Here is a 26,241-nt window from a genome sequence, read left to right on the forward strand (position 1 = left end):
CCTGCTTTTCCAGCCCCATACAGACACCACTCCCACATATCCTTCCTGTACCTGGTGAGCAGCTACAGACCACATCCTTACCCCTCCCGCCCAGCCCAGCAGGCAGCTGTGGGCTCTTGTTTCTTATGGCAGATACTGGAGCCACTGGTGGGATGTATCAGACAGCATCCTGCGAGGGCACAGGCAGCTCAATTTTATGCGCTGAGATCTATGAGCTGGACTCCATGAGGTCATCCTAGGGGGTCTGCTGAGGAAAGGGAGAGGGGAGCAGGATCCCCTTCTTACTGTCAGCAACAAAAACAGAAGAGTGTGGCAGTGGTTTGATCAGCATTTTGATAAGGTCTAGTCAATCTATAAAGGGAAAAAGCAGAAACAGCAGAGACTGGGCACAGAGGCTTTCTTACAGCTTCCCAATTAGACTTAGCTCTCAACCATGCACATTTTTTTAATTAAACTGTTGGTACAATGCTCAGGAGATAGAAAACTCCTTGAGGCCCTCTTGTAATAAAGAACCTTTCATTGTATGCAGAAAGGCAAGCTTAATTTCCTCTCCCACCTAATATTCATCTGCAGCAAAAGCAGGGGTGAGCACCCTGTAGGAGGCAGGAGAAATGCTCCTCAGGGCACAGGACCCACTGATTTGGCCATTGGGAGGCAAAGAGGCTGCATCCTTTGCTGCAAAATAGCCATTTAGCACTCATTTGACCTTTACCATCACTGCTTCTCAAAATGACCTTAGTTCATTGCACCGATCTTTGCCTGCAAAGCTCTTGATTGGCAAACAGAGCTTAGAGAGGGAAAGAGCCATGGCTATGTTTGCATGAGCAAGTAAATTCTAGGTCCTGCTGAGGAGGGTGGACAGGGTTGTGACCACTCAGACCCTACCAGCCCTTAGCTGCTCCCAGCTGCAACCCTGGTGGTGGGCAGAGCTCCCTCCTGCAGCCAGCCCTCCTGAATCCCAACTCTGCCCAGCCCTGCCCTTCCTCCCACCACACACCTCCACATCTTTTTTGGGGGTTCCTCCACCACCCCTGTGAGCCCCACCAGCCTGTGGCCGCCTCTTCTGCCACTGCTGGGGGGCAGAATGAGAAAAGGCAACACTGCTCAGGGAGCCAGTGACATTTTCTGACTGCCCGGGCTGGCTTCTGCAGGAGCAGCTGCTCTGTTGTGGTGCTTTTTCATCCGCTGCTTGAGACTAATGGCTCTAGAAAAATAGATAAATCAGAGGTGACACAGCTATTGCTGCTTGACAATTTTTCATCAAACAAGCTGGGGGAGGAGGGGATGACCAAAAAGTGACATTTTGACCAAACTGGATGTTTCCGCAGCAAATTTTCACTCCAGTAGATTAAAAAAGAAATGCAAACAGCACAAAAAACATAACTGTCTTGATTAAAAATGTTGGCCTTCAAAACACCAAATTCCTCTTAAAAATGGACTGTTTTTCAGATTGATTTAAAAAAAGGCAAAAATTAATCTATTTTTCTGGCCACCTCCCCCACCCCAGACTTGTTTTGTTTATTAACTAAAATATTCACAGGAAAGAAAGCCAAAACAATGACAATTTTGCTCCAGAAAATAATTGTCATTTTTCAACTACCTCTTAATGCAACATAGTTAAATGAGAGCAATCCTAGTAACAACACTGCACAGCAAGTAAGTCATACAATTATTTGAAAGAAGGGTACTGCAATTTAAGAGCTAATTTTTATCATCACCTTAAATTTATAAATGGGAAAAATGAAGCAGGGTCATCAAGAATATAAGAACAAAACGACAACAAAAAAACCACAAAAAAAACACAAAAAACCTCACAAACAAACAAACAAACAAAAAATAAATTAAAAAAGAAAAAATTTTAAACATTAGCATTTGAAATGCTGGACTCCCATCTCCCTGTTAGATCACATTGGCTTCTCTTCTCTGTCTCTCTGTGTGTGCAGTTGTCTCTGTTGATACATATGTACATGTAATACCTCTGTACATATACATATGGATATGTTGGTGTGCATTTTCATGTATATATAGATTCAAATATACAATCTGTCTGCTTTTTAACCTTCAGATGTTAGAACTGAAGCATCTGACAAAAATACTCTTTACCCCCTTCCCCACCCCCCACCCCAACTAAAAATAGAGCCCCAAGAGTCCAGGTAAATGAGTTGATGTCTGGTATAAATCATCAGGCTTCTTTTAATCCCAGCATGGATGCAAAGTCCCCTTCACCACGCTGCCCTTCCCACTCTAACACATTTGGGCTCCTAATCTTGGGCTCACCACACAGCCTTAGCAGCGGTTGTCATAGGGATAGAGTCTGTTTTGGAGAGCCCTGCCTCCAAATTCCACCTCTGCCAGACAGTCCGGGTAGGAGCTGGAGGAGGGGGGGAATCTCTGTGGGTTTTTATTGGGGTACAGTGAAGAGGAGGACTGAGGCATAAGGAAAGCAGAGCCATCCCACAGCACTGGAGGCAAAAACAGAGAGGGAAATTGCTATAGAAACAGTACAAAAGGCAGGGGAGAAAAACACGGGCTGGAGTTTTAATCATATTGATCAGCTTCAGAGGCAATAGCTGTGAAGGTCTATCACAAGTGGCAAAAGCATCTCCAGTTCCTTCCAGTAGGTGTGCATGGCCACAGGCTCCAGCAGACAGAAGGACAGGATTCTGACTGCAGTTTTGGGTGCAGAGAAACACATGTGTGTAAATGGAGATTAATATGTGTTTTATAAAGGTGAAGGAGTTGTCATATGCCATGATCAGAGACTTAAGAGTGAGAACAGGAGGCTGCCACTTTCCTGCTGGAAGAAATGGTGGACTTTGAGTTTCATCAGGGAGAGGTTTCTTAGCTCCAAGACAAGGAAAAAGGTCTAGAGATGATCAGCGGAGACTTGACTAATAAGGACTCAGATGAGAGACATGGTAGAAGGAATGTGGAACTGGAGGCAGTGGATTTCTGCTGTGGAAGAAGAACTCAACCTGGCAGCCCACCCCGATGGCAGCAGTGTTTGCACAATTGTGTGGTCCTGTGAAGGACACAGAGCAAACTTGTACCTGCAGCTGGCTGCATTTGCTGCTCAGCAAATATACAATGACAGCTCCTGTAGCCCTCACCAGATAGTCAGAGAGTGTTAGGCTTGTGCCGCTTGCACACCCCTCTCAGGTCATCTACCTGCTGTAAGGGTATCATGGAATCATAGTACAGATTAGGTTGCAAAAACACTGTAAAAGTATTAAAGTCATTAATCCAGCTCTGACAAGTCCACCACTAAATTCTGGCTCTAAGCACCACATCTATACCTCTTCTAAATACCTCCAGGAATGGTGACACCACACAAGGCAGCCAGTTCCAGTGTCCAACAAACCTTTCAGGGAAGAAGTTATTCCTAATATCCAATCTAAACCACTCCTATAGCAACGCAAGGCTGTTTTCTCTTGCCCTGTCACTGGTTACTGAGGGGAAGACACTGACCCCCACCAATCTGCAACCTCTTTTCAGAGGGAGAGTGATAAGGTCTCCCCTCAGCCTCCTACTGAGCTGAGCCCTGGGGGAGCACACTACTGACCAGCCCCAGCTGGATGTCATTCCATTCACCAACACCCTTTGGACCCAAGCATCATCCATTTTTTTACCCAGGCAACAGTGCACCCATCCAAGCCATGAGCAGTCAGTTTCTCCTGGAAAATGCTGTGGGAAATGCTGTCAAAGGCTTTACTGAAGCCTATATAGACACATTCCTAGCATTTCCCTCATCAACTAAGTGGATCAGCTTGTCACAGAAGGAGATCAGGCTGGCCAAGCAGGACCTGTCTTTCATGAATTTGTGCTGGCTGGGCCTGCTCGCCTTGTTGTCCTGCATGTGCTGCATGATGGCACTGAGGATGATCTGCTTCACAAGTTTCCCCAGCACTGAGGTCAGGCTGACAGACCTGTAGATCCTCCTTCCAGCCCTTCTGTTGGATGGCATTGCACTGGCTAACCTATGTCAACTGGGACTTCTCTGGTAAACAAGCATGCTGATAAATGATGGAGTTGCTTAGTGAGCACCTCTGCCAGCTCCCCCAGAACCCAGTACCACACTACATGGGCAATGAGTGTCTCCCGTCTCCCAAAATGCAGAGCTTATCCTCACAGTCCAGCCAGAAACTGCTGTTAAGAGCTTTACTGTGACAGAGGCGTTTGTAGCAATAGGACTACTGTGCTGACAGCACAGGTTGCAAGGACATGACTAGATTTATGTTTGTCTAACCAAGGCTTTAACTGAGATTCATTTCCCCTGATGGTATAGACCTACACTGCAACTATTCCCTTCACAGCAAGTCAGTCAAGGTCCTCATTATAACCATGAAAGAGATACTGGTTCCTTTTGCCCATGGCTCACAGTCTTATCTGAAACAGTTCCTAAGCATGAGTGAACTGGGACCTAAAATCCCTGTGTGTCTCCACTAAAGCTGTCCTAGTGTGATCTGTTCAGATGAAGATGTCTGCATCTTGAATTCCATCATTAGGACTTCAATCCCTTATTTCTCTCCAGTGTTGAAGGAGAACAGTCCCAGGATATCAGGCACTTGCTGCTTCCAGAAACAAAGCTGGACATTTACGAGATTTATTTGGCTATGGTTTGCTCAGCGGAGCAAGACTTTGGGCATATCCCTAGAGAGTATCAAAGTGTCTTCTGCTGTCCACTGACTAGGTAGCTGCTAGAGACCCCTGCTTCAGAAGAGCAGCTTCATTTGGTGCTTGAAATACAGACCCAAGTTAGGCAGATCACCTAATTATCACATGTAATTAGGATTACCACATGTCACTTTGGTGTGAAAGAATATTTTCAAATGGCTTTTTTTTTTCTGTTTTTTTTAGCCTCAGCAAGTCCCAATCCTTCATCTGTACATATTTATGTTTGTGTGTGTCTGTGTGTGTGTCTCTGTGTGTGTGTGTGTGTGTGTGTGATCTGCAGTGTCTGAGGGTGTCTGTGGAGGACAGGCAGAGGGATGGTAGTACCACCTCCAATCAGTGGTCACTGATTGACCAGTCCCATCCTTCCCACTCTGCACATTAAATATTTTCCTCGGTAAAATTATAGCAAGAACCTCTCCCCAGCTTGACAGTTGCTTGGATCTAGCATCCATGTGTAAACCCAGTACCCACTAATCTCCACTCCTGATCCTGCAGCTGGTGCCATCCTGTATTTCAACCCCAGACAGGAGATGTCCGTTGTTACTCCTTCTCAGGAATACAGCAGGATTTTGTCAGCTCCACCAGATCTCTCCTATTCCTGTTGCCTCCTTTGTCCTCCATTCATTGCCTGTTAACCCTTTTCATGCTAGTGCAGCTGAGGTAAGGAAAGACACAGGCCTTGCTGTGATGGTGCTGACAGCTCTCCTTCCTTCCCCAGCTGCTTGTTTTCCTGTGTTATGACATGGCCAGAAAGCCCAGAGGGGTAAGAGGGATGCTAGAGATCTTTTCCAGGAGCTGTACAGCTGACACTATTTGCTCTTGGGTACCTAGGGACACAAATAACAACAATTCTTCCCTGGGCCATCTTCAAAGGGACAGTTTTCACCATCTTGGACTGTGAAATAACTGTAGACACAGATCTTGCATCTGCCTTGGGGGTACCAGTCTATTGTCTTTGTCAAACCCCAGGAAGCTCAGGCTGACACTTGCAGATCATCAAAGGGCAAGACTTTGGGGCCAGGCCATCAAGAATGAGTCAGCTGCAACCAAGACAGCAGCCAACTGTGGGAAAAGTGTGGAGCTGAAGCCAGAGCTCAGATCAGGGGCTTAGTTCAGCATCATCTCTTGTCAGCTAAGCAAAACTGCTGCAGCCAAGAAAGCATGTTGCAGTTCACAGAAACAGTAAAGAAACCCAAGACAAACAAACAGAAAGCTAGGGAAGGAATTTTCGCTAGCCAGCATGCATGACTTCAGGATAAGAACTGCCAGCAACATTCTTGTGACGCCCCAACACGAGGTGAAATTTCATTCGTGTGCAGTGACTTTTCAGAAATAGGCTGCAAGGAGAGATATGATCCCTGCCAAGGGGACAGAGAGGCAATACCTGAGGAACAGGGTGCAGAGCTGCTGACTGAGACAAGTGTATTGTGTGCAGTGATTTTTGGTGTTTACTGAGGCAAAACTCCATGGGCCAGTAAAGGGACATTTTCCTTCACAGGAAAGGAACAGGGCATTTCTATAGGTTGTAGCAACCAATCCCTGGCAGGTTTTATTGCTTTTCCTTTTTCTTTATCTTCGTTTGCTTTTTCTTTTCCTTTCTCCTTTTGTTTTTTCCTTTTTTTTTCCCTTTCTTTTCTGCTTTCTCTCTTCTCTTCTCTTCTCTTCTCTTCTCTTCTCTTCTCTTCTCTTCTCTTCTCTTCTCTTCTCTTCTCTTCTCTTCTCTTCTCTTCTCTTCTCTTCTCTTCTCTTCTCTTCTCTTCTCTTCTCTCCTCTCCTCTCCTCTCCTCTCCTCTCCTCTCCTTTCTCTTCTCTTCCCTTCTCTTCTTCTCTTTCTCTTACCCTTTGTTTTCCATAACCTTTTCAATTCAGGCCAGAGCTAAATGCCAAAGGAGTAAATGTCCTTCTTTCAATGATGCTGATTTAGGAACCATTATATCATCTGAATTCTCCTACAAGTCTGCTTCCCACACCATACCAGCATTGCTGTTTCAGAGCCCACCGTCCTGTGAACTGCTAAATGAACATGCGGCAGCCAGCAGTAGCTGCTTTCCTTTTCAGTTTTCTTTTTTTGTTGTTGTTATTTTGTTTGGTTTGGTTTTGTTGGGTTTTTTTTAAATTTATTTATTCTCAGTAGCTAAAGCAGTTCTTGGCCTGTTACTCCCCCATGATTTTAAACTTGGGATGTAAACCAAATCAGAGTGGTACCTGCTCCGGAGTCGATGCGAGGCAGTGGAGAGGCTCCCGGAGGACTCTGGCCAGCCATCCAGCGAAGCCCAGGAGGCTGGGGGTGGTGTGGGGAAGGCCGGTGCTAACGAAAGCATTCTGGTTGGCAGTGAATGTTTTTATTTTCCAGACTCCGCAAACCGATCTGTGTCTGCGCTCATCCATTCAGTGCATGCTCTCCTCAACAGCCGCTGCATCACGCTCTGTTCCTGTTCGCTGTTGACCGTGTGTCCACATTTAAGTGTGTGTTTTATGTGTGTCTCTGGCTAGGCCTTCTCCATCCTTTTTTTTTTTTTTTAAACTCTTCCTTACTTTCTTTTCTTCTTTTCCTTTCTTTTCTTTCCGTTCAGTTGGTTTGTTTTGCTCTCATTCTTGTTTCGTTTTCTATAGTTTAATGGCAAATATTTCCATTAGAAATTATTTTTGATTGATGCTGTGTTTGTAACATTTTTTTATTATTATTTTTATATATATCTTCTTTCCCCACCTTTCCCTTTTTCCACACTATATATAAATATATATATATAAAAAATCTTTTCTTCTTTTGTCATTCAATCAAATTCCAACCAAGAGCCAGTCAAATCCACCACAGTCTCGCGCTGAGCTAGGAAAAAAGTTCTCGTAATGACATGAAAGTGGAGAATACAGTTCCCCAGGCCGTAAGTTCAAATCAACTCGAAGTTGAAAGTGTGACATGATGGCGTCATGTAACAAGCTAAGAATTGGTTGCATGACATGCCGTCAAGTTTCGTGCAGGTGCCGTGATTGAAGCATTTTTCTTGGATGTTGTATCAGTTGATGATTGGCCAGTCATGATCACATGTGCCTTTTTTGACTTTGTGCTGCCACAATTTTTTGCTGTGCTCATTTTCGTTTTGTTTTTGGTGCTTGCAGTGGTTTCTTTATTTGTCGTTTGATTTCTCGTCAGCGTTTTATGCTTCTTTAGATGTCACATAGAAGGAAAAAAAAAAGATGGATTCCTAATTCTTTAGAAAAAAAATGGGATTGTTGTAACTACAGATAATTTGGAAAAAAAAAAGTAGAGAGAAAAATGTGTGGTTAATTTTTTGCACTGAAAATCTTGTGATTATTTTTTTTTTCCGGAGAATTGGGGCCTTTTTCAATTGACACCTTTTTTTTTCCCCTTAGGATATTTCAAATCACTTTCTAAAAATTAAAAAAAAGAAAAAACAAAAATGGAAAAACCAAATCAAAACTAAAAAAACTAATGATAGTAATAGTAGTTTGCAAACTATAGCAATCAAAAAAAAGCAACCCCAAGAAAAGCCTCATTGTATGTCTTTTCAAGAATTCCTAATTCTAAGGTGCCGTATTACAGCAACTCCAGAAAAAATTAATTGCTTAGAGGGAGGGAGGGATTGAGTGGGAAAAAAACCCATCCAGATCAAAAAGCAAAATGCATCTTTTTGTTTACAACTGAAAAAGGGTCCTTGACGAGTGTTTTTTATTTTTTTATTATATTATTATTTTTGGTGTTGTAATTGTTTAGACTGCTGTGTACGGTTTGCTGTTTGTTGAACCAACAGTGTGAAAACCTGCCAGCATGGATTGATATTCCGCATGACACTTTTCCACCAGAGTGGACCTTTTGCAGTTTCTAAGTTTCTTGATGTAATAAATCACCGAGTGTATAAGAAGAACCTGCTTGCTAGAAGGAGATAAGAGCTAATCCTTAATGATTAAGCATCCTACTTAAATGTCAAGCCTAGTCGGATCATGATTATATTTTTTTAAATAATTTTTTTATTTAAGAAATGTTAGCTTTACCTTTTTTTTTTTTCAAAAAAAAAGTTTATTCCAACAGTCTTTTTTATTTAACCTCCTGTAAATTGCCTGTTCAAAGCCCTACTTTCTGACATTCACAAAGGAGTAGATGTTATTGGCAGCTACGTCTCCACAGAAAGCTCATACACTGTCAAAGATGGCACCCCATTAAAATATAGTGCTCCCCTCTCCTGATGCCTTTCACCCTACAAAAGCCTGACGAGCAAGATTGTGATCTGGCGTTGCCAAGCGGCACTTAAAAATAATTAAAATGCCGCTGTCTTCACGTGTGTAGTGATGCAGATTTACACAGACACGCCCTAATTTTAGTTTGATTTATTATTAATATTATTATTATTATTATTACTAACAGGAACAATTGTGTTTTTCTTTATCATGATCGTGACTACCTTGCTTACTTTGGGTTTGATCCGGTTCCCACTGAAATCAAGGGGAATCCTTCTGTTGATGTTAAGTGGGAGCAGAATCAGAGCCAAGGCCTTCAAAAGCAAAACACCAAAGCAGAAGCCCCATCCTGTCCCAATTGAAGGGAGAAGAAAACATCCATTACTTTCAACGGGAGCAGGATTGGGCCCAAAAGAACAGGCTTGATTTTAAATTCATTTTCATTTTTAGGTCTTTTTTTCCCCCCTCCTGTCTCAAATATTCTCCCCACACCTTCCCTACTTCCCCCTCCCCTTTTTGATTTAATTTGCAATGATCTTCTTCATTTTTTAGGGCAGCAGCTGAATGGGCCACATTTAGAAAAAAAAAAAGTATATATATATTAAAAAAAAAAGTGAACTGTTGGATTACATCTTTGACATATCAGCAAATATCAGTCAAGCTGAAGACTTCAGACCTATTCTCTCTTTGATTGTTTAGACTGTAACATTTCTTCAAGAAAAGTATCACATCTGCTGACTTCGAAGGACATGCGCTTGAAAACAAACAAACACATAAAGTAAAATCAGAGCAGGAGGAAGATGAACCGGGATTTCTGAAGAGACACTGATATCACCACAGCGGCTTTTCTTCAAACAGGAGATGCAAACCTGGATTCTGGCAAAGGAGTGCCTGTTTGCCACCAAGGATGCGGTTACCATGCGAGACCCATGGTAACAGTCACTGAGCATCTTTATCTGTCATTCCTTAGCTATATAGGGACCAAAGGACAAAACTTTTTACCGCAGACTTGTAGCTGTATGTAAAATATGGAAGTTCTTTCCTTTTCTCTGAGCTGTTCCTAAAACAGTTTTTGAGAGCGATTATATGAAATATGTAAAACCTAAAAAAAAAAAAAACAAAAAAAAAAACAAAAAACCACAAAAACACCAAAAAAAAAAAACCACAAAAAATTACAAATGCTTAAATGCTTTTAAATGGCAAGATAATAGTTCTTTGATACTTTGGGAGGTTCTTTGGTTATACATTAATTAGAGTCTATGAAGCTTTCATATGGTTTTCTGTATAATACGCAAGGATTGCGTTGTTAAAGGCAGGTAAGATGGATATCTATGAAAAGCAAAAAAAGTAAATAAATAAATACATAATTAAGTACATAAAAAGGCATAGAAAAGAGAAAGGAAAGATGGTTGATATTAAATGGAAAACAAAAAGGTTTGTAAATGCTTCTAACTCTCCCCATTTAAAATCCTAATAGTTGTACAGAATTTAAAAAAGAAAGTTTAAAATACCTATATAATAGAAAAAAAATTAGACAACATAAAAATAAAAAAAAACAAAAAAGCAAAAAAAAATAATACTACATAGAAGTTAGCGTTAATGCTAAAAACAAAGATGTTGTAGAACTGTAATTTTGTAGAGTTTAGATTGAGCATAAATTCCTACTCTCTGCCAATTGCTGTTGGATGCTGTTATTTATCGAGGAGAAAAAGGAGAAAAATGGCTATTTTGGCAGCTTTTTTAACTGCAAGCATTCCAGCTATTAAAAAATAAACAAGACAAGACTCAATTCTGTAGACAATGCAAATGGGAAAAAAAAAAAAAAAACAGCTGTCTTTTTATCAGACGTTAGTTCTAACTTGAACAACAAAACACAGCTAAACGCTTCATGTCTTCATGATCTGCTGTCCGCAAAATTCCCATCATCCTATGCTTCAGTAGCTTCCATATTTGCTCTAGAAACCTTCAGGGCAAGGGATTAGCCTAGTACCTTAATCTTAAAAAAAAAAAAAAACTAAAAAAAAACTAAAAAACCTAAAAAACCTTAAAAAAAAAAACCATAAAAAGTAAACTAAAGAAACAATCTCTTTGAAGAATTTCTGAAACTGTTTACAAGGAATTTTGAAAAACAGGGGGATGTTTAAAAAAAAAAAAAGATGCTGGCTCTGTTTTCTGTAAATAAATTTGCATATTTTGTAGGACTTTTAATTGTAATGATAGAGAAAAAACAAGGAAAACTATTTAATGAAAGCACGATATTTATCTTTGGTAAATGACTTTAGAGCAGTTAAAAATAAGACATTGCTTTAAAAAATCTGACTCAGAAAAAACAATTAATTATTTAAGAACACATATATTTTAAAGAATATCATATTTATTATAATTTATTTTCACAGTCTTAAAACTTGATTTACATAATTCTCACACTTGTTTGCATCGATTGAGCAGTGTGATAATTGTTTTTGATTATTATTTGGTTATACTCTTGTTTTTGGTTAATGCTCTTGTTTGTTTTTCTCGGTATTTTTTATCTTGATCTTGAACTGTTTTCTTTGTTGTTTTTCCTTTTTAGTTTCTTTTCTTTTTTTTTTTAATGTTAATTTTGATTACATATTGGGCCTGACCGTGCAGTCCTTACTCTTCCAAAACTCTCATGGGGATATAACGAGCATTTTGCCAGAGTAAGGACTGAAGCAAACTGAGCCCACAGCTAGGAAGTACAGATGTGTAACGCAGCTGCAGTTCCATACAACTGCTCTTTCACTCTCAATTCCCTAAAACTCCTTGTAATCTTCTGTAATTATTGAATGACGCTTTCCAGCTTAGCCCTAAATAAAGCACAGTTTAAAAAAAAAAAAAAAAAAAAAAAGCCGTGTTCTTTACTTCTTGATGGCTTTTCTTAATGTGTTTGCTTTGAGAACAAAATGAATCTATTTCGACTCTTTCATTAATATACATTGTTTGAGTATCAGAACAAATCCCTTTGTTATATAAAACGTATCTCATTGGATTGAATTAATGACACTGTTTCATTTAATGTCTGCTTGATATTCCAGAGTGGTTTACCTTAAACCTAGTAGGTTAGAAGATCAAATAATGGTACATACAAATTAGTGTCATTGTAGCTCCCATTTGAAGCCTGTTGTTTGATTTCACGCTCATGGTTTTTTCATGCTGATAAGTATAGAGGCCAAAGCTCGGGACATTGCTCCTTTTGCTGCTTTGGGAAAACCCTGTGAAATTCAGCAGTCTCCAGAGATGAGGCTCAATTTCTTCCTCAGCATCCCTCACATCTTGTGTTTGAACGGTTATTTTCCTTTCCTATGAAATGGCTGTACCAGATCAGCTGAGCTGAGGTTGGGGCTGAGATCAGGAGCCTCCGCATTTTCTCCATGATTCTTGCAGCCACATCTGCTTTTGGACAAGCTGCGCAGGCTAAATCCACCTCTAAATGAGACCAATGTGCTTGTTCGTAATTTGAACTCCATAGGAAGGAGTTCTGTAAGTAGAAACTCCTATTATTAATACTATCAGTTACTTAAGTCTGTTCAGGGCAGTAGAAATACATGAAATAGAAATAAGATTATAAATACAAGGAGGGAACACGGTCAGTATTTGCATTTCTTTCAAAGGTAAAGGCAAATACAGAAGACCAGATACACCAAACTTATCCCTGCTTTTCAGCAGAGAAGATGCTCTGCAAAGGACAGAGTAGGCTAGAAATGTGGGAACTGGTCTCAGATGCCACTGAGAGAGAAAATGAGGAATAGGTTTCCAGTAAGAAGAGGTTTCTATTCCAAAGGTTATTCAGCATCCTGTCCTGAGCTGCAGGGGTGAACAGACAAAAGCACAGCCTCTTTCCTGGGCCAGGTTGAGAATCAAGTGTGGGAGAGGGCTGATGGAAATCACTACTTGAAGGAAGAAAATGTCGCAACAAACAGGGAAGACTCAATTTCCCAAACTGGCATAGCAAAGGGAGAACTTAAAGGTGCTGCCTGATTGTCTCCCCGCTTCCCAGGCCACCTTCCATACCCTCCTCTGTGACCTTCAGTGTCCCCAGAGCTCTTCCCTACCCTGCTCGAGGTAGATGCTGTGTCTCTGCAGTGTGAGTCACATCCTGATGGATCTGCAAGAGCACATCCCTGTCATCCAAGCAGGATGGGCTGCACCCCTGGGGCATCCAGCTGGGAACACTTCTGGCCAATGAGATACAGCTGGGGGCTGTTGACTGATGATTGTGAGACAAGATTTCGTCTTGTTTCAGGTACCCTGCAATATACAGCAGATAAAATATCCAGTGTTGGAGGGCAATCAGCTCCCAAAGGGAGAACAGAAAACACTATTAAAGATGACTCTATGACTTAGGTCAATACTCCAAAATGTTACTTTGCAGAGAAACCTTTGGCGTTACTGGACTGGGGAAACTGGACGTGAGGACAAGCAGGCACAACCAGTGACACAAGAGAGACTATGCCTGGTACTGACCTTTCTCCCAGGACATGCCCATACATTACACTGCAAGCTCAAAAAGTGGTCAAATCTCCAAGTTCAGCCCCCAGTGAATAGGGAAGCACCACAAGGCTGTCAGCCTGCTGGAGGTTCATTTACACCAGAGGTTCATTTACACTGGTGTGCTGGGAAATAAAGCACTTGCTGTCACCACACTGCTGCCTCAACCAAGTGACGGGTACTCACCATACTCAGCTCTCTGGCTCTGGCACAATGGGCTGAAGCACAAATGTAGACACGGTCCAACAGCTGATTAGAACACCCTTCTCTGGGCTGTGCACACATACCGGCCCTGATTTAAGTGCTTGTCTCAGAGAGACTCCATGCTTCTCTCCAGAAAGTTCATCCATTTACACTGCAGGTGCTGTAAAGCAAAACACATTGCAGCACAAGCCTACTTCAGCATGGGGCTGTGTTTTTGGGGCAGGCAATTATCCAAAGAAACATCCCAATTTCAGGCAATGAAAATGAAGAGAGAGACCAGGTCTACCTGAAAGCCTGTAGCTGCATGTCTGTGTGCACCAGCACACAGAACACTGTATTACAGAGGTTCAAAAGCCACTGCATGTTTGATGCTGGCTCCTGTCTCTAGTCTGTAACTGCTAAGTCACATTAGATAAAACTAAAGGGTTTTTTAAAGGTCAAACATTCATCTTTCACCAATGCGCCCCTTGGTACCATTGTGATTATAGTAAACTTCAGTCCTATACCCATGAGTAGTTCAAGGCAATCTTTGGTACAAGAACAGGGCATGGTTTGCTGTCATTATATGGGGACTTCCATGAGGACACCTCAACCAATTAGGTTAGGACATTTTCATATCCCTAAGAAAGCAGTTCATACCCTCCTGGAGTCACTTTTCCATATCAGCATTTCTTGAATAGGCACTGAGCCACTTCCCCTTTGCACACACAAGGTGAAAAATTCCTCTTTCCACCTCTATCCCATTCCTACTCCAGACAGATGTCCACTAGAAAACTTTCTTTTATAAAAGGATAATATGGAATTTGAACAAGACTTCAGAGTTCTGCCTGTTTTCCCTTTCTATAACAAATATCAAAATAATGTGGAAATGTCCTGGCAAAGCAAGATCAGGACCCCTCCCCCTCCAATATTTCAATTTCCAACAGCACGTTTCTCCCAGTCCCAAATATGACCTGGGGGCAGCGACTGTCCCATAGGTGTAGAGCCATGAAAGGTGTTTGTGATCTCAGAAATAACTCACACATCACAGGGAGGTTGGCAGATGAGGAAACTCATCACCAGGGGCTTCAGTGCAAGACTGTGCAAGACTGTGCTCTGCTTCCTTGGAGAAGGAAGCTGCTGATGCTCTTCCTTAGTAAGAAGGAATGCTCTTCCTTAGAGCATCTCACCCCTCACAAAAGCTCATTTGAAACAGCCTGACTTGTCCTGCCAATCCAGAGCCAATGAAAGGGGAATGAGCTGCAAACTCAAGGCAGCCAGCTGTTGAGCCTGAAAATGTTTTTTGGTATAGCATTGCTGTCTACTTGTTGAGTAAATCAGTTCTTAAAACAGGTTTCAATACCACAGCTTCTCTCTCACTACAGTAAACACATTAGAGCAAACACATCCTCAAAAACACTCGGCTCAAAATCAGAGCCCTTGTGTTTCATTTATTAAGGTTATGAGGTCACTCTGGTGTCTCATAGAATGATGGAATTGTTTGAGTTGGGAGGGCCTTTAAAGGTCATCTAGTCCCACCCCCCTGCAATAAGCAGGGGCTGGATCAGGTTGCTCAGAACCTCATCCTCTGCACACTCGCCCTGACCATTGTGCAAGCTTCTGTTAACAACCACACAACCTGAAACCTTCCCCACATTGCCTCTGAGGAACCTCTGTAACATCAGCACTCTAATGTCAACACAACGAATGCTGGGGGGAAGAAACACCCTCAAAGCAAACATCCCCTCACCATGGCATTCATGAGCTGTCCTGAATTCTGGGTCTCAGTCTGGTAAGTTCTGAACTTGGCATGGACCACCCCCAGCAAGCAAGACAGGGGAAGGTGTTTCCTTGCACAGGTGTAGGTAAGCACATGCCCTCCCCCTGTAAGCAGCAGCTTTGCAGGGCACAGGGCATTCACATGAGACACAAGAAGAGCAGGTTCAGATTCTTCCCCATCCAGATGAAGTTTACCCCCTGAGACTCCTGTGACACAGAAGATGGCCCTGATTATAAAATGGTAGGTCAGTCCAGGGAGGTGTTCACAACTCCTCTCATTGATCTGCCTCATCTTGTTTAGAAAGGTGGGAATAGAAATGGCATCAGGAAGTGCGTGACTCTATAACCTCTCCTAGGAGACCCAGGCTCCTAACACCACTCATACACACCAATGTATATATGATATACATTGTATGGGACATTGGCTCTCACCTTGGCACTCCTTAGTCTGCCCCTCGTGGCATTTTCTTGGAGTGTACTCATTGCTGGGTTACAGCTATTGCTTTTAGCGTTCAAAAAGAAGAGGTACAAACATGCAGGTTTGCAGTCAGCTGGTGAGTAAGTAGGTAAATTCTGTCCAGTGGGGAACCTCAGCCTGACATCCCAAAAATGGGTGCCCCTTCCCCCCCCACAGAGAGAGAGAGAGGCCCTACATTTCTCCTCACCCTTTGAGGCAGATCTGATCACATATTTTATTTTTTTCCACAGACAGCACAGAGAATGCAATTGCCCAATTCAGTGTGGTGAGTCCTACCAGATAGCAAAACACCCACAAATTAGGCATCATGACTGTGATGCCTCCTTTGTGATTCCCTCCTACAGAGGATGAGAGATGATTCCGCTTCAGCGAGCTACAGAGCAGGCTCCAAAACTGGAACTGTTGTCAGAATGCATATTGTACACAGATCCTCCTACCAACTCCTACAAGAAACGATTACCTTCTTTCAGCTAGAACAAAGGGCTATTAAGTGAGACAATGGGCCTAGCAGCATTGGTGAACCATCTGTCATCAAGCGTTAGACATTAGCAATGTCTTTTTTAAGCCAAGCCAATAGAAGCCCCCAGCCACTGTTACAATGGCACACAAGCACAGATGAAAAGTGTCAGCCCAACTTATCCTTGTTTTAACTCCTTCCACTCGGTCTGTTCTGTTGCTGCTGCTTCCTGTAGCAACCCCAGCACATGCAGGACCACACAGATTTCTCACAATAACCATCAAACTACACTTTGCACTGCAATTCACACAAGTGCAGCAGACCTGGGCTGCTCTGGGGTGCAGGCTGGCAACCCGGATACTGATACGAGACACTTTCCCTTCTAGACCCAACTCTCCTAACTCCACGGGACAGCTATCCCAAACACCTCTAATTGTGTTCCAGAGCCCCAATGCCAAAGAGGTGTGAGTCCCTGTGCAGAAGTCTGATAGCTGATAAGCAGCAAGCAGCCAAGTGTAGGGTAAGAACTGAAACATGAGATTTAGAGTGAGACACTTAGATTTAGAAAACTGAGGAGAGCAGGCTGACCCTATATGTGAGAACTGTCATCAGGCTCCTCTGACCAGCCTCTGCATCCCACTCAGTCAAAAATCCTGTTCTGTTCTGGTTGTACAGAACAACCCAAGCCAAACCTGGATAAAGAGCTGGCTGCCTCTGGAGATTAAGCTCTGTAGCTTAGGCAGGAGTTGTCCTGTATCTGGCTTATTTACACCTTTTAATTTCCAGCCTAAAAGCCTGACCTTAAAGCTTTACTAAGTAAGTATTTTCTCTCTTTGATTACCAAGCTTTTGTAGTGCTGGGAGGGGCCTGAGTTTGAGTGAAATACTGGACATCTAAGGTGTTCAATTTCTTTTTAGAATGAAGGAATTCACATAAAGCAACACATTTGCCTGAATGAATTACAGTTCAAAGCCAGTCTAACCTGAGACTGGGGAATTTTTCCTTCCATGGAGGGATGGATACTACCAAATGCCAAATTTTAGGACAGGTTTTCACACACCAGATTTAAAGGAGCATTTCCTCCCCACAAACCACAAACAGTGAAGAACAGCAGGCAAAGGTCTGCAGAGAGGACAAACTTGGCGTGACTGGACAATGCTTTGCCTCTACCCAGATCATGTGAAGTCTTTGGTCCTCCTGGATCAGCGGGGTTCCTATCACTGCTCACAAGCCCAGCTGGTGCTTTTTAGTTGCACTTTCAGCTGGGGACTCAGGAAAAGAGTGAGATGTCACTTCTCAGTGGTTGGTCCTCCAGGGCCTGAGCACACAGAGCCGCCTCGCCTGTCCCAGAGGTGACGGGCAGATGGTGATGGCCAAGCACTACACCTGGCTAAATTAGGAAACAGCTTCCGTGCAGATGGAAACCAGTAAATCTCATCAGGGAGGTAGTGACTGAGAGAAGCCAAGTGAAGCGGGAAGTGAAACAGATTAGCCATGGCTTGTACTCACTACTTGAAATAGCCTCAGAGAGGGCACACATGGTTGGGTACTGCATGCAGGAGAGAAGTGCCGGTGTTTCTGTGCACCTCCACCCTGAGTAGAGCAGCAGTGACTCCCAGAAAGGCTGGAGGTGTGTTAAGGCCAAGATGTCACAGGTTCACAGGAAAGCCGGATTCAAGGGGTCTCAATCCAGCTTCTCTCACTCTCTGGAAATATAAATTCAAAGACAAATATAGGGGAGGAACAAAACTGGAATTTGAGCCAGAGGGACAGGTATTGGTCAGCGTCACATGGCAAGAATGGAAAGGGTATGGATCAGAGACTTTCAGATCTTCAGCTATTTCACTGCATGACTAATGTACAATGTGACTGGTATTGAGACTGAGTGAATCTGGGGGTGGCGTGCAGCACTGCACGTGCTAAACAGATCACTGGGTTCTTGCATGACCTGCCCTGGTCGCTGTGAAACGGCACCATTTTCATGGTGACTGGAAACACAAATGAAGAAGGCACACTGCTCCACAAATTCTTCCAGTGGCTAGTCTTTTATAAAGCTCCTCCCATGTCTTTCCAACTAGGGTTGTGAAAAGCATTCAACAATGGCCTCTTTCTGCAGCAAAATAAGTTAATGGGAACATTTACGACTGCTTTCAGTGAACACCTTACAAAAGTCAACAAGAAACTGCAATTTTAGTGTGTCAAAGGAGCCAGAACATCAGAATGTCCCAACATGCCCATCTTTTACCCAATAAAATCCACGATTGGTGTGACAAGCTGTAATAGACAAACAGCTATGCTCTGTCATTCTTCTGTGTGAAAACACCTTTAGCCCTTTGCCTTATCAGGCCTAAAGTCATTTCCTTGGCAATAAGATCAACAGAAACCTCTGCATTTTTCTTCCAACAGTTAAATTATTTATGAGCTTCGAAAATAATCCCACTTTGTCTTCTAACCCTAGTTTTGCATATATATATATCGACCCCTGTGAATTCTTCAGCTAAAATATGCATTCATTACAAAAGCATTTCAGGGTATTTTTTTCTTTCCTCTTTATCTACTTGTTTGAATATGTTGTAAACTTGATTAATGTTGCCTTCTAATCTCTTTCTTTCTAGAGAGAACACCTGGAGCTCTTTTAACCTACCTCAAATAAAAAATAAAACCCAAGAGACAAACAACCCAAGTGACAATGTCACACTTCCATAACCCTTTCCTTTCCCTGGCCATGCATTTCTCCTCTTCTAAGAGGGTGGACACATGGGCAAAACTTGTGTCAATGAACCTACAGGGCCATGGCTTCTTCTAAAGCCCCCTTCCTTGGCTCCTAATAACCTGCTTAGTTTCAAGCCTCTCTCAGGCTGGAATAGTTTGGGGAGATTTATGACAGCAATTCTTCTGGTTCCTTTCACAATGTGTTTTCCGCTATTCTCATCTATCGCTCTGCCAACATGCATCATTTATTTAATACCAGTCACTAGCCACATTAAGCTTTTTTCTTTTTCTTTTTTTTTTTTTTTTTTCCTTTTTTTCATTGAGGACATTCCCCCTCATACCTGGAGAAATCATGCAGGTAAATAACATCTGAGCCAACAGTCTTGGACCTGCCTTTTCTGCCTCCATCCACAGCTTTCCAGGGGTATCAATCATCCCCGAACTAGGATTCTTCTCATTTTAATTATGCTAATATCACCATAATTTCATTCTCGTTAACAGCAATTGAGTTTCAGTCTCTGCAGATGGTGAAGCTGGACAGTTACCAAGCCACATGCCATCTTGAGAGGAGGTTATGGACCAGTGCTTAGCCTGTGGCAGTGCTGCTCAGCACCGTTTCTGGGTTGCATCACTTCACTTTACCCATTTATGAAATGGCATATGCCTTTGCCTCATACTGGTTTTGAGATTTACAAAGGACACTTCTAAAAATAGAGAGTCCATTGCCCAGCTAGCTCATTCTTGTTACATTACAACCCTGCCTGCTTTGACAATTTAAGGACAGACACTCCTCACAAGGAGCCTCAGGAGAAGACAAAGGAGAACAAGTACAAGTTGCACCAGGAAAAGTTTGTTCTCAACATAGTAAAGACATTTTTTACAGTGAAAACTATCTATCACTGGAACAATCTCCCCAGGGATGTGGTAGAGTCTCCTTCACTGGAGGTTTTCAACTTGCCATTTTATTCCACTGAGTGCTAGATAATCTCATCTAAAATCCCCTTCCCATGAAAATTTGGACAGCATGAACTTTCCAGGTCTCTTCCAACATGGGATGTTCATGATTCTGTGGTCCTGTGGTTGTTGTAGGTGTGCACAGACGTGTGAGTACATTATCACAACTCTGAACCTCCCCATGAGAGCAGGTGTAGTCCCCAAATCATGGCAGTGCTGATGGGAAGGACCTCTGTGGTTTTCTCGTCCAGCCTCCCACTGAGATCAGGTATCAGGATACCTTCTGGGTATGCCCCTTGTTACTCTCACAAAATAAAGTATTAAAGGCCACACAGGTAAATTTGTATGGTCACAATTACACCAATGCTGTGGGGACTGGCAACCAATGCAACCCCTCTCCTCACCATTGTCCAGCCTGGTAGATGGACCAGGTCTTGCTGCATCTCCTTTCTGGACTGGGCTTCCCTTCAAGGAAAACCAGTGTGGACAGGGTGAGTGGTGAGCACAAAAGCAGTCACCCAGAGAAATACTAGAGCACGCAGAGAGACCAGGACTTCAGTGCACATTATGAGGAGCTATTCTGCCCCACAGAGCAGCTCCAGTTCCACCCAGTGAAGAATAGATGTACCCTGGGATAATCCATCACTGCCTTTCCTCATCAGGCCTGGCCCACCTGTACCATCTGGGAGGTACCCACACGTTCCAGTCACAATCCTCAGCTCTAAGCTAAAGGAAATCCCACTGCTCCCTGGCTGACAGGCAGAGGAAACTTCAACTTAAACCTGGCAACAAGTCAGAAATCAATACTGCATAAACCAACTGCACCAGTTTTGCAGGAAAGGCCTGACATTGTGACTCAAAGCGTGATGAATGACTTTTACATGGATTTGATGTTTGGGTTGTTGGGATTTTTAATCCGAGTACAGAGTCTGGTGAGGCAAATGGAAATTATGATGGACTATTGCAGCTTTCTGGTCTGAAGAATATATTAAAATCTCTTCAGGAGATGATATCTGACCAGCTTCTTATGCAACTATTGCCTCCTCCTACTCCATTTGACAGCTGACCTCCCTGATAATCAAAGTAAGACACAGATGGCAGCTGCACAGCTGAGGTAAACATGAAATAGTCTCTGTGACAGCCCAGAAGAGTCATTGTTTTCTCATCCCTAAATCAGATGGCAATCTAGGATCCCAGCCAGACCTATCTTCCCCCAAGCATTAAAAGCACACAATGAATGAAGAGGCACCGCAGTCAAAAGGGTGAGAAACAGTCTCAGTAAGATTTTGTATTGCACTAGGCCTTCAGATACTTTTAGGATATACTTTTAATCCATGGCAAGGACTTTGATTTGCTTTAATTATTTCATACGTTGGTGGGGGATTGATTAAAACATTAGAGAGAGTCACTTTTTAAGGGCAAAAGGTTTTGAATTCTGCTTGCTGATCAGGATGACAACAATATTTATGCTGATGGCCAAAAAGGGCATTTCTGACTCCAATTCCATTTCCAGAAAACATTAACTTTACCTCACGGTGCATTATTTGAATCGGCGCACGTCGCCAGGGGTTGAATAAGACAGTTTCTCCACACTCCACGACAGAGTACCGACACTTACTAAATTATGCTGTTAAATACTGTAGTATGGCTATAAAATACAATGAAGGCCCGTGGAAAAGTGCCAGCCCCTTTCTGAGAGAGAGAGAGCGCTTTTTGGAACCCTGCCTGTGGCCCGTAATTTTCACTTCCTCCTACTAGTCTTAAGTGACATGAAAGGACTGGTAAAGTCAAGTCCAGGAGGCTGGTGGGGATTTGAAGGAGTAAAGATGAAATTTGAACATCATTGGTAGCATTTGATCTACTTGAACTTTGATGGGAAAGAAGGAAGGAGCCAAATCTCCCACACACCTCTATAGCAGACCACACTGAGAGAAAAAGAAAAAAAAAGAAAAAAAGAGAGAGAGAAAAAATCCAGCCTGCAAAATCTACATTTTTCAGCCCAGACAGGGACAAAATATTGAAAACATACAAACTTCTAATGTAGAAAACTGTTCAATCAAAAGCAGCAAAACTTGACAGAAGAGTTTCTAGCTAGCAAGATATTTCAGTATTTCATGGGAAATGGCACTTGGTGAAGGAAAAGAACCAATGGCACAGGATGGGAGCATGGAAGAATTGCTTACACAAACTGAGTCTTGTCAGGTACTGCAGCAATTCACACGGACCTCGACATGTACAATCAATAATGAAGTCTTTTAAGTCCCGTAAACTAAAAATTAAATGTGTTTTCTTACTAGTGGTTACAAAGGAGTTGAAGGATAGAGAAGGAATCAGGATGGACCTTTGTGAAAATTATTTCAGCAGGAAAGATTTGTCCTTCTCCAGTGGTCATAATCTGACTTGTCACACTCTGTGTGTGCCTAAAACCCTTCACTGGAGGAACACAGACAAAATGGTGTTGCCCACAAAGCTTAAAATCAAGCTGAGGAACAACAACAAAAACAAAACAAATACTTGAAAACTATTCAGGTCAGCTCAGTGACAGTGCCTGACAGACAATACACACAATATTCTGCCCTCCTGTTTGCTACCACAGTTCTACAGAGGTTGGTTAGCCCATCAGAGGAAGGCTGAGCATAATAATGAGGTGGAGATGGGTAAGCAGAATTCCACAGATTTTTTTTTGTCTTTTAACTTGACACCTATCTTCATCTATTTCTCATATCCCCGCACCTACAAACTTATACACAAATCTAGCCAACCACTCAGCCTAAAATGTGTGTCCTTAGTTGTCTTGCATATAAAATTTCATCAAATGGTCAAAACTGGAGAGCAGCAGAATTTTCTTAGCAACAGAGTTTGAACAGAGACACACTTGGATTTACCCAAACCACCCTACATTAATTTTCCAGGCTGGGTGTCCACTGGAGGTGATTCTTTGTTAAACACTGTCTCTGGAACAGACCGAGCTTGAGGCATGGTTTTCAAATTCATTAAAAATTCACAACAGCTCTAGTGGCTGCAGAAAACCTTCACATGGTTCCTAGGGATAACTCTGTCAGCAAAACTCAGAGCTACCTCATTCCACACAACCTACTTCTTAAAACCCTGTCCAGCCCAGGCACATGTGGACAGTGATCGCCACAAGCACTTCTTCGGGAAGGGATTTGAAAGAAGCTGTTAAGCCCAGTGAAACAGGACAGGCTGGAGAGCTCCTGCCCAGCCCCTCCTGCCACTAGGAAGGAGGGAAACAGCACTAGGAAGTGCTTTGCCTAAATGTCAGGATGCCTGACACCATCACAAAGCACACATGTACCACACAGGGGAACACCACCAGCTTCCAGAGAGTGCAGCCTCCAATGAGTGGGCCTGAAATGCTGGAAGCAGCATTAAGAAAGATATTAAGCCTTGTCACCCAAAATAAAGTTTATGTCAAAGAAAATTCCCTGTGCCAACAGCATAAGACTCGCTCTTTTGCACCCCACCACACCCCTCCAGCCCTTAGTTTTTTCTCATCTCCACTGCACTTTTGGAGCAAAATTCTCAGTGTGTTTGGTCACAGCAGTTCAGCTGGGGACAGGGATGAATACCAGGAGTGGAACAAAATACACAGAAGGGTCCCTTCTACATTTTCAGAGACACAGACTGTATTTTCCCCTTTCCCTAGGGCTCTGTCACTTCGCTTTCAACTCCCACAAGTAGCGCTTGGAGAGCAAAGAAAGTGGGGGAGAGGTGTGAGAAAGCTGAGCCATCTGCCTGGAGGAGAACAAGGATTCAGGCACTAGCAGATGAGCTCTGCAAACACTGCCATGGTGTCCTCAGGTCCTGCCACGTGCTACTGCATCCTCCCTTCCTGTCATGGGCACCTTGACACACAGGAGAGATGGAGGGGAGTCTGGAGCACAGACCAAGGAAAATTGATGAGATGCCAGACTTCTGGAAACGGGCAGAGGTTCCCCCCTCTGCTGCAGGAATGAAGGGTTGGTAATAAACTGTGGGGATAAATGGCAGCAGCTTCCCTAACTGCTTCTGTCTACTCCCTGAGGAGATGTTGGACCGTGGCAGTGAGGGCATAGGGAGGGATTTAGTGAACAGCAACGGCCTCTGTGACAGCCCACATCAAAAACACTCCCCAATGCCAGCTGTCCTCAGACAGGACTGGTCTTGGTCCATGATTCCCCTGGCTGTAAGATGTCATTTTGTTGCTCTGCCTCATACTTCCCAATGTGACAAATTCCATTTCAAGTAAAAGTCTTTCCTCCACCTCCTTCCTCCCGTTATAAATATATGAGAAAAAAAACAAACCAACCAACAACAACCAAGCAACCAACTCTTGACATAAATCCTTTTGGCTCAGGTTTTTTGATAAATACTAGTGTTTCTTTATCCTTCACATTTCAGTCTTCTCCACAAACTCTGGGCAAGAGTTCCAGGTAAAGCTCAGCTCTTGAGTCTTCTCCATGAAGCACCTTGGGAGAAGTCAATGTGTAGAAGCTGGGTCGGGGAACTCTTCCTCTGCTTGTGGAGAGTGGAAAAGACATCGAGTGAGCATGTGCCCAGGACACTGCAGCATGGTTTGTCTGTAGATATTCTGTTTTATTTCATTTCAGGCACCACTTCAGTCGTTGTTATAGTGGAAATGGTCCCATCTAGCTGCCAATACCAACATCTGAGCCTGAGATCATCCCTGTTTGGTTCAGCAGAGCTCTAGTCATCAGACCTGACTGCATCATCAGATTGCATGCACTAAACCTGTGACAAAGACCAGGACCGAGGTCCAAACCCCAAATCTTCGCTTCCTCCTTGAGTGCTGCAGCCCTGAGTCTGCTCCTTTCTGCTCTTCTTGGCTGCAGACTGAGACGCAATATTGAACTGAACTGTCCACCTGAACTGACTCTTTCTCAGAGGATTTGATACACCAAGGTGTGTGAAACTGCATCCAAGTGCTTCCCTCCACAGGCCAGCCTTGGCAGAAAAGCAGAGGGGAGTCAGAACATACAAGCATACAGAGAGGAAAGGAGCTCCTTGCTCCTGGCATTGGGGGTTTAACAGAGTTGATCAGATCCAAGTGGATCCAGTCAGCAGTTTTGGATCCTCTACTGAGGTTCAGACCAGGCTTGCAGACCTCAGCCTCACAGAAGAAGGAAGCAGGGGGATATTTTGCTGGATCTTACCTGTATCTAAAAGTTCTGGGCAGTGAATGAAGGAAACACCTAAATTCCTGTCCAGCCAGTGGGGAGGAACAGCTGCTTTTCAAGGCTTGAGAGAGACAACTTTTACTGAAACTGTCAGATAGGATCTTGAAAAAAAAAACAACACCCTCTCAGATGGCTGGCTAGCAAATGCCACTGCCCCCACCAGGCCACCAGCCACAGAAAATAGAGTTCCAATCCTGGTGCCTAAGCCAGGCACACCTGCTAATGTTCAACTTTTGTATTTTAACCTCAAGAGAAGCTCTTGTTATGGTGAAATATATGGGGCAGCAGACCATGGCAGCAGAGCTAAAGCCCATAGATCACAGAGTTAAATATTCTACTGTGGGCTGAAAGTGAGAGCACACAGTTTCAGCCCATGTGTTGGTTGAAGTTATGAGCACGCGAGAAAAGGGGATTTATAATGAGAATGGCAATTCAACCTCAATTATAGTGCACGACTGTCTGCACACTATAAACTGAAGGTTTAATAATGAGGCAAGAAGGCTGAAGGAGAGAATTTCATTGTGTCTGTTTCACAGCCTGGAATTCTTACTAAATTCATCAGATTACTTGAGTTCTCCTGACAACTGTAGCTGTATAACTAATTTTAAAGGGGTTTATTGTATATTCAGACTGCAACAGAAGATACGGGCAGAGAAAACCCCATAGCAAAAGAGAACTCCAGATTGAGGACTATAATGTATATGAGATTTGAAAGAAGTAAGTGCTAAAAGATGTAGACAGCAGTTTTTCAGGGTCCTTAACCTTGATGAATAAATGAATAAAATCCCTTAAAAAATTGCAGTGTTTCTTTCAAGTGGTTTCCAGCATGTTAATGATCAAGAGAAGCTGAGAAAATTGCTGGGAAAGGAGATGACTTTCCTCAATATGCTTTTACCACAGAGACTATGAGACAGACATGAATTGTAAGCAAATAATACGCAAAATATGACAGAGGGAGAAGAACAGAGGCTCTTTATCTGCCCATAATGCATTTGCATACAGATGTGTTGACTGCAAGACTTTGTGATGCTGCTAAATCAAAGCTTTAATGGAGACTTGGAGCCTTCCAGTTCTGCCATATTCAGGTACTTAGACAGGACTCC

General features: G+C 43.0%; 1 protein-coding gene across 18 annotated transcripts in view; it reads left to right on the forward strand.

The window, feature by feature from the left end:
• Positions 1–25,850, forward strand: part of CELF4 (CUGBP Elav-like family member 4) — a 710,045-nt gene extending 684,195 nt beyond the window's left edge. For 13 of the 18 annotated variants that reach the window (XM_038125919.1, XM_038125918.1, XM_038125910.1 and 10 more), the window contains one exon: positions 9,421–11,714. The gene's annotated coding sequence lies outside the window, so the exon portion shown is untranslated. Of the gene's footprint in view, positions 1–7,027; positions 7,411–7,468; positions 7,557–9,420; positions 11,715–24,550 lie in introns of those variants that run through there. The other 5 variants (XR_005255538.1, XR_005255539.1, XM_038125912.1 and 2 more) reach the window with 5 other exon arrangements.
• Positions 25,851–26,241: the final 391 nt, after the last annotated feature.

The sequence above is a fragment of the Motacilla alba genome, chromosome Z, assembly GCF_015832195.1.
Source record: "Motacilla alba alba isolate MOTALB_02 chromosome Z, Motacilla_alba_V1.0_pri, whole genome shotgun sequence".
NCBI lineage: Eukaryota > Metazoa > Chordata > Aves > Passeriformes > Motacillidae > Motacilla > Motacilla alba.